General features: G+C 37.9%; 1 protein-coding gene across 1 annotated transcript in view; it reads right to left on the reverse strand.

Annotated features, from left to right (window-relative positions):
* Nucleotides 1–6,360, reverse strand: part of LOC138949482 (E3 ubiquitin-protein ligase RBBP6-like) — a 19,441-nt gene extending 13,081 nt beyond the window's left edge. Inside the window, exon 1 of the mRNA XM_070321313.1 lies at nucleotides 6,036–6,360. The gene's annotated coding sequence lies outside the window, so the exon portion shown is untranslated. The remainder of the gene's footprint in view (nucleotides 1–6,035) is intronic.
* Nucleotides 6,361–7,607: the final 1,247 nt, after the last annotated feature.

The following is a 7,607-nucleotide window of genomic DNA, read 5'->3' on the forward strand; positions in this document are numbered from 1 at the left end:
AATCAAAGGGGAAAACAAGTCGCGCAAGGCGAAATTACTACATTTAGTCAAGCTGTCTTTCTTTCTTTTCTTTTCTTTATTTGGTGTTTAACGTCGTTTTCAACCACGAAGGAGTCAAGCTGTCGAACTCACGGAATGACTGTACTGAACGCACTGTATTTTTTTCACCAAGACAGTACAGCTTCGTCAATCCCCGCGAGAAGGAAATCGCTCACCTCCCACGTGCAAAACGCAGTGATATGCACACGCCAGAATAGCGCGGTAGCGTATTGTGCTAAGCAGGAAAGCGCGCTTTTCTGTATTCGTGTTAACTTTCTTAGCTTGTTTTGAATAAAACCTATCATATCTATATGTTTTTGGAATCAGGAAACGATAAAGAATAAGATGAAATCATTTTTGGATCGATATCTTAAATTTTAATCGTAAGACTAATTAATCTATTTTCGTTAATTGTGATCACATTTTAAGAGTAAACATGACATATATATATATTTTTAGATTCAGAATGTCATGAATAATACGATGCAATCAATTTTAAATTTGTTAACGAAAAATCGATTTTAATGACAACTTTAATGAGCAAACTCATTAATTAATTTGTAAGCCTCCAAGCTGAAATGCAATACCAAAGTCCGGGCGTCGTCGAAGATTACTTGACCAAAATTTCAACCAATTAGATCGTTATTGTAAAAACTGGGGACTAAGCATAAATATTGAAAAGACAAAAATAGTTGTTTTTTCGCGGGGGAAAATACGGAATATCCCAAATTTTGTATTGAATGGAGTACCTGTCCAAGTAGTTTGGTACTATGTGTACTTAGGTGTACTATTTAATTATAATAACAAATTTCATAATGCCATGAAACGTCAATGTTTGATTGGTAACCGTGCAATGTTCTCGTTAATTCGAAAATGTAGAAAACTAAATTTACCAATTGATGTGCAATTGGATCTTTTTGAGAAGTGTGTACATCCAATTTTGCTGTATGGTTGTGAGGTGTGGGGATATGATTCATTAGACATATTGTCAAGGTTTCAATTGCGATTTTTAAAAATGCTTCTTGATGTATATAAAACTACACCCACTTGTATGGTTTACGGAGAGCTTGGTCGTTACCCAATTAGAATTGAGGTACAATGTCAGTTACTGGTTTATTGGTATAAACTGATGAAAGAAATGAACGATGGTGCGAATAAGATGTCTTGTTTAATGTTAAAACTACATTTGAGGTTGTACCATGTACAAAACGTTAAATTGCCCTGGTTGTCGCATGTCAATACTATGTTAAATAAGTTGGGTCTATCATATTTATGGACAACTCAGAGTCTTGCCGTCTCAGGTTTTGAAAACGTTGTAAAACAAAGGCTAAGAGATCAATTCCTGCAGGAATGGAACACTGACGTGAATGCCAACAGCTTGTGTTTTAATTACAGAATATATAAAAAGGATTTTTGTCTGGAAAGGTATTTGCTTTGGTTGCCTAGAAAATTCCAAGTTAAATTAGCAAAATTTAGAACAAGCAATCATAAGTTGCCAATACATCAGCACAGATTTTTTAATGCTCCTAGAAATGAAAGATTGTGTGATATGTGCGATAAAAATGAATTAGGTGATGAGTTTTACTATTTGTTCATTTGTACCGACGAAAGTATAGTGTCTGAAAGAAGAAAATTAATTAGTGAATTGTAAATCTAAGTTAATACTAATGAAGCTAGCAAGATTTGTAGCCCATGTTATGATTTTAGTATGTTAGCGTTAAATCTAGTTTCTTAATTGGTATGTATATGTATGTAATACATGCTTTTGTTTTGTTTTGTGTTTTTACAAAAGATGCATGGCATAATGGTATTGCCAATTTATTTCGGCTGTATATTATCGTTGTCCGCTTAATGTATACATATTATCTGTCTGATTTCTTACCTGATTTTGTTAAACCTATTTTTCTTTTCTTTTTGTTTGTATGTATGGAAGTGTATATTGCCAATTTATTTTGGTTGTATATTATTGTTGTATTTGTCCGCTCAATTTGTATACATATATTAACTGTCTGATTTGTTACCTTTTTTGGTTAAAGTTATATCTTTGTTTCAAAGCCCTCTGGGCCCAAAACAATAAAATACTTGACTTGACTTGACTTGTCTCGATTCCCCCCTCTACGTTAAAACATTTAGTCAAAACTTGACTAAATGTAAAAACTCTCGAAAAAACGATCTGCGGATGCGCATTTTCTCAAAAAAAGGAAATCGGAAGAGGTAGAAGAAGCAAAAGTGCTCGTAAAAAAAGATGTGCGCATGTGCGAATCTAAAATGGCCGCGGAACTGTTAATCGGTGTATCATACATCCAAACAACAGCAAGTGTTTCTCCCCCTTGAAGGAAGAGGCTTCACGTACATTTTAGTCGCTTCTCGGAAACGTGCCTGCTGTAGAACAAACAGGTATTTAATTATTATCAGTGCCCCCGGGGGGCTCCCTTAAACTAAAGTTCATTCAAAATCCATAACAATACAAACAATTAACAGTATACAACTGGGACACGAACTCAAAGAAAGACTTATTTTACATGACGCAAACAATACAAAATTACAAAAGTATTCATGACAACATGACAATAATAAACCAGAAGAACAAATGCATGCATGTTAGTATTCCGGAGTTTTCCTGTACAAGAAAGACTTATTCTATGTGACGCAAACACTAGAAAAATACAAAATTATTCATGATAAGATGACAATTATAAACCAGAAGAACAAATGCATGCATGTTAGTGTTCCGGAGTTTTCCTGTACAAGAAAGACTTATTCTATGTGACGCAAACACTAGAAAAATACAAAAATATTCATGATAAGATGACAATTATAAACCAGAAGAACAAACGCATGCATGTTAGTGTTCCGGATTTTTCCTGTACAAGAAAGACTTATTCTATGTGACGCAAACACTAGAAAAATACAAAAATATTCATGATAAGATGACAATTATAAACCAGAAGAACAAACGCATGCATGTTAGTGTTCCGGATTTTTCCTGTACAAGAAAGACTTATTCTATGTGACGCAAACACTAGAAAAATACAAAAATATTCATGATAAGATGACAATTATAAACCAGAAGAACAAACGCATGCATGTTAGTGTTCCGGATTTTTCCTGTACAAGAAAGACTTATTCTATGTGACGCAAACACTAGAAAAATACAAAAATATTCATGATAAGATGACAATTATAAACCAGAAGAACAAACGCATGCATGTTAGTGTTCCGGATTTTTCCTGTACAAGAAAGACTTATTCTATGTGACGCAAACACTAGAAAAATACAAAATTATTCATGATAAGATGACAATTATAAACCAGAAGAACAAATGCATGCATGTTAGTGTTCCGGAGTTTTCCTGTACAAGAAAGACTTATTCTATGTGACGCAAACACTAGAAAAATACAAAAATATTCATGATAAGATGACAATTATAAACCAGAAGAACAAACGCATGCATGTTAGTGTTCCGGAGTTTTCCTGTACAAGAAAGACTTATTCTATGTGACGCAAACACTAGAAAAATACAAAAATATTCATGATAAGATGACAATTATAAACCAGAAGAACAAACGCATGCATGTTAGTGTTCCGGAGTTTTCCTGTACAAGAAAGACTTATTCTATGTGACGCAAACACTAGAAAAATACAAAAATATTCATGATAAGATGACAATTATAAACCAGAAGAACAAACGCATGCATGTTAGTGTTCCGGAGTTTTCCTGTACAAGAAAGACTTATTCTATGTGACGCAAACAATACAAAATTACAAAAGTATTCATGACAACATGACAATAATAAACCAGAAGAACAAATGCATGCATGTTAGTATTCCGGAGTTTTCCTGTACAAGACGCAATGAGGATGTTGCTTTTTGTGCTTGTTCATGTCCGGGTATGTTCTTGTTCTCTGTAAGGGTATGTTCTTGTTCTCTGTAAGGGTATGTTCTTGTTCTCTGTAAGGGTATGTTCTTGTTCTCTGTAAGGGTATGTTCTTGTTCTCTGTAAGGGTATGTTCTTGTTCTCTGTAAGGGTATGTTCTTGTTCTCTGTAAGGGTATGTTCTTGTTCTCTGTAAGGGTATGTTCTTGTTCTCTGTAAGGGTATGTTCTTGTTCTCTGTAAGGGTATGTTCTTGTTCTCTGTAAGGGTATGTTCTTGTTCTCTGTAAGGGTATGTTCTTGTTCTCTGTAAGGGTATGTTCTTGTTCTCTGTAAGGGTATGTTCTTGTTCTCTGTAAGGGTATGTTCTTGTTCTCTGTAAGGGTATGTTCTTGTTCTCTGTAAGGGTATGTTCTTGTTCTCTGTAAGGGTATGTTCTTGTTCTCTGTAAGGGTATGTTCTTGTTCTCTGTAAGGGTATGTTCTTGTTCTCTGTAAGGGTATGTTCTTGTTCTCTGTAAGGGTATGTTCTTGTTCTCTGTAAGGGTATGTTCTTGTTCTCTGTAAGGGTATGTTCTTGTTCTCTGTAAGGGTATGTTCTTGTTCTCTGTAAGGGTATGTTCTTGTTCTCTGTAAGGGTATGTTCTTGTTCTCTGTAAGGGTATGTTCTTGTTCTCTGTAAGGGTATGTTCTTGTTCTCTGTAAGGGTATGTTCTTGTTCTCTGTAAGGGTATGTTCTTGTTCTCTGTAAGGGTATGTTCTTGTTCTCTGTAAGGGTATGTTCTTGTTCTCTGTAAGGGTATGTTCTTGTTCTCTGTAAGGGTATGTTCTTGTTCTCTGTAAGGGTATGTTCTTGTTCTCTGTAAGGGTATGTTCTTGTTCTCTGTAAGGGTATGTTCTTGTTCTCTGTAAGGGTATGTTCTTGTTCTCTGTAAGGGTATGTTCTTGTTCTCTGTAAAGGTATGTTCTTGTTCTCTGTAAGGGTATGTTCTTGTTCTCTGTAAGGGTATGTTCTTGTTCTCTGTAAGGGTATGTTCTTGTTCTCTGTAAAGGTATGTTCTTGTTCTCTGTAAGGGTATGTTCTTGTTCTCTGTAAGGGTATGTTCTTGTTCTCTGTAAGGGTATGTTCTTGTTCTCTGTAAGGGTATGTTCTTGTTCTCTGTAAGGGTATGTTCTTGTTCTCTGTAAGGGTATGTTCTTGTTCTCTGTAAGGGTATGTTCTTGTTCTCTGTAAGGGTATGTTCTTGTTCTCTGTAAAGGCACAGTCAGAACTGAGATTACAGAACTATTTACAGAAGAAAGCACTGCGCCTTTTAAGACAAAAAATCAAGATAGGAAATTCTGACAATAATATTAGCTACCACCTGTCTGCACAATGCCCAGCTATCCTAAATCTTTTGTTGTGGTCTTTGTGTGTTTGTTCATTTGTTTCCTCGCTTTCTTTTTTTCTTAACCTTCTCTCTTTTTTCATAGTTTTTTTGTGTGTGACCACAAAACAGATCCATAAAGTTTCTTTTTCAGATCCATAAAGTTTCTTTTTGAATCCAAGTAAGTAAAAACGCTGGAGAGAGAGAGAGAGAGAGAGAGAGAGAGAGAGAGAGAGAGAGAGAGAGAGAGAGAGAGAGAGAGAGAGAGAGAGAGAGAGAGAGAGAGAGAGAGAGAGAGAGAGAGAGATCAAATCAAATCAAATTTTACGAGGGTTGTGGCACAAACATTACAATAATGAGAGAGATGAGATGGAACTTTATTTTCAAAGGATAGATGTTTAAGGCTACGCCTTTTCTTACAACCTGTCCTTAAATCTAATTCAAAATTTTAGAAGATGAGTGAGAGAGAGAGAGAGAGAGAGAGAGAGAGAGAGAGAGAGAGAGAGAGAGAGAGAGAGAGAGAGAGAGAGACAGACACACACACACAGACAGACAGACAGACAGACAGAGAGACAGACAGACAGAGACAGAGACACAGAGAGAGAGAGAGACAGACAGAGACAGAAAGACAGACAGACAGAAACAGAGATACAGAAACAGACAGACAGACAGACAGACAGACAGAAACAGATACAGAAACAGACAGACAGACAGACAGTAACAGAGAGACAGAGAGGGAGGGAGAAAGAGACTCACCTCACAAATCACGACTGAAGAACACTGCCAAAAATTAAAGTCCCACACCACAGTATTTACTACAGCAGCAACTCAAAAACCCAAATCCTATGTATTCGCCGCCGTAGAAAAGAGATAGAAATCGAACTCCCAAAACATCCTTCTCTCTCTCTCTCTCTTTGTCTTGCCCTCTCTGTCAATGCCAATATCAATAATAACCGTGGAACGGGTGGACTGTCCACTCGAATGACACCTCTGTGGTCAGCCAGCACTTAGCAGAGACCTGTCACACTCTGATGGCATTCACGCCCCTGTAAGCACCGGGCACGACATGTTGTTGTCTCCACAAACGTCTCATTGGTTTTCGCTGTGAGGTGAACGATAGGATAGAAGACGGAGACGTCGCGTTGTGTTTCACGCTGTCTCTGACACCGAGACGTGACGGTGAACCGAGACTCTCACGACGTCTATGGAAAGCGTACACGGAAGTTCCAACAAATTGTCATTGTTAGACTGTGTAGGCCAGGAGTGGTTTTCTAGGTCGGGTACCTCCATGTGTGTGTGTGTGTGTGTGTGTGTGTGTGTGTTTCTTTCTGTCTGTCTGTCTGTCTGTCTGTCTCTCTCTCTCTCTCTCTCTGTCTATCTCTCTCTCTGTCTCTCTCTCTCTCTCTCTCTCTCTCTCTCTCTCTGTCGGTCTCTCTGTCGGTCTCTCTGTCAGTCTGTCTGTCTCTCTGTCTGTCTCTCTGTCTCTCTGTCTCTCTGTCGGTCTCTCTGTCGGTCTCTCTGTTGGTCTGTCTGTCTGTCTGTCTGTCTGTCTGTCTGTCTCTCTGTCTGTCTCTCTGTCTGTCTCTCTGTATGTCTCTCTGTCTGTCTCTCTGTCTGTCGGTCTCTCTGTCGGTCTGTCTGTCTCGCTGTCTGTCTCTCTGTCTGTCTCTCTGTCTGTCTCTCTGTCTGTCGGTCTCTCTGTCGGTCTCTCTGTCGGTCTGTCTGTTGCTGCCTGTGTAAAGGGGTGTGTATAGGATTCGGTCCATGTGTTTGTTTGTTTGTTTGTGTTCGCATATAGATCTCAAGAATGAACGGACCGATCGTCACCAAACTTGGTGAACAGGTTCTATACATTCCTGAGACGGTCCTTACAAAAATAAGGACCAGTCAAACACACGGTTAGGGAGTTATTGGTGGATTAAAATTATACAAGGACTTATAGAGGGACATCTTAATGGTAAAAGGGAAATAACCATTCTCACTCAGTCACTGCCACCAACTGAGAAGGTTATTTCCCTTTGACGGGGGTGTTTTTCCTACCTCGGAGGAATTTCTTGTTTCCTTTGTCTTTACCGTTCATAGGCGCTGCCTGCAAGTACTGTTTCCATGGTTCCTGCAAAATAGCTCCAAGCCAATTAGAGGACATAAACATGAGTGTGCAGGGTCGGTGGTCAAACACAAACGGTGTGTCTTGTATATTTGAAACTTTACTTGCCATTTACATATTTATTATAAATGTTGATGGATGAATGATGATAGATTGTAGACGGATGCATGTTATTGATTAAAAGCCCCACAATGATGTGCTTGGCCAAAATCAAAAGAAAA

The sequence above is a fragment of the Littorina saxatilis genome, linkage group LG15 (genome assembly GCF_037325665.1).
Source record: "Littorina saxatilis isolate snail1 linkage group LG15, US_GU_Lsax_2.0, whole genome shotgun sequence".
In the NCBI taxonomy this organism is placed as follows: domain Eukaryota; kingdom Metazoa; phylum Mollusca; class Gastropoda; order Littorinimorpha; family Littorinidae; genus Littorina; species Littorina saxatilis.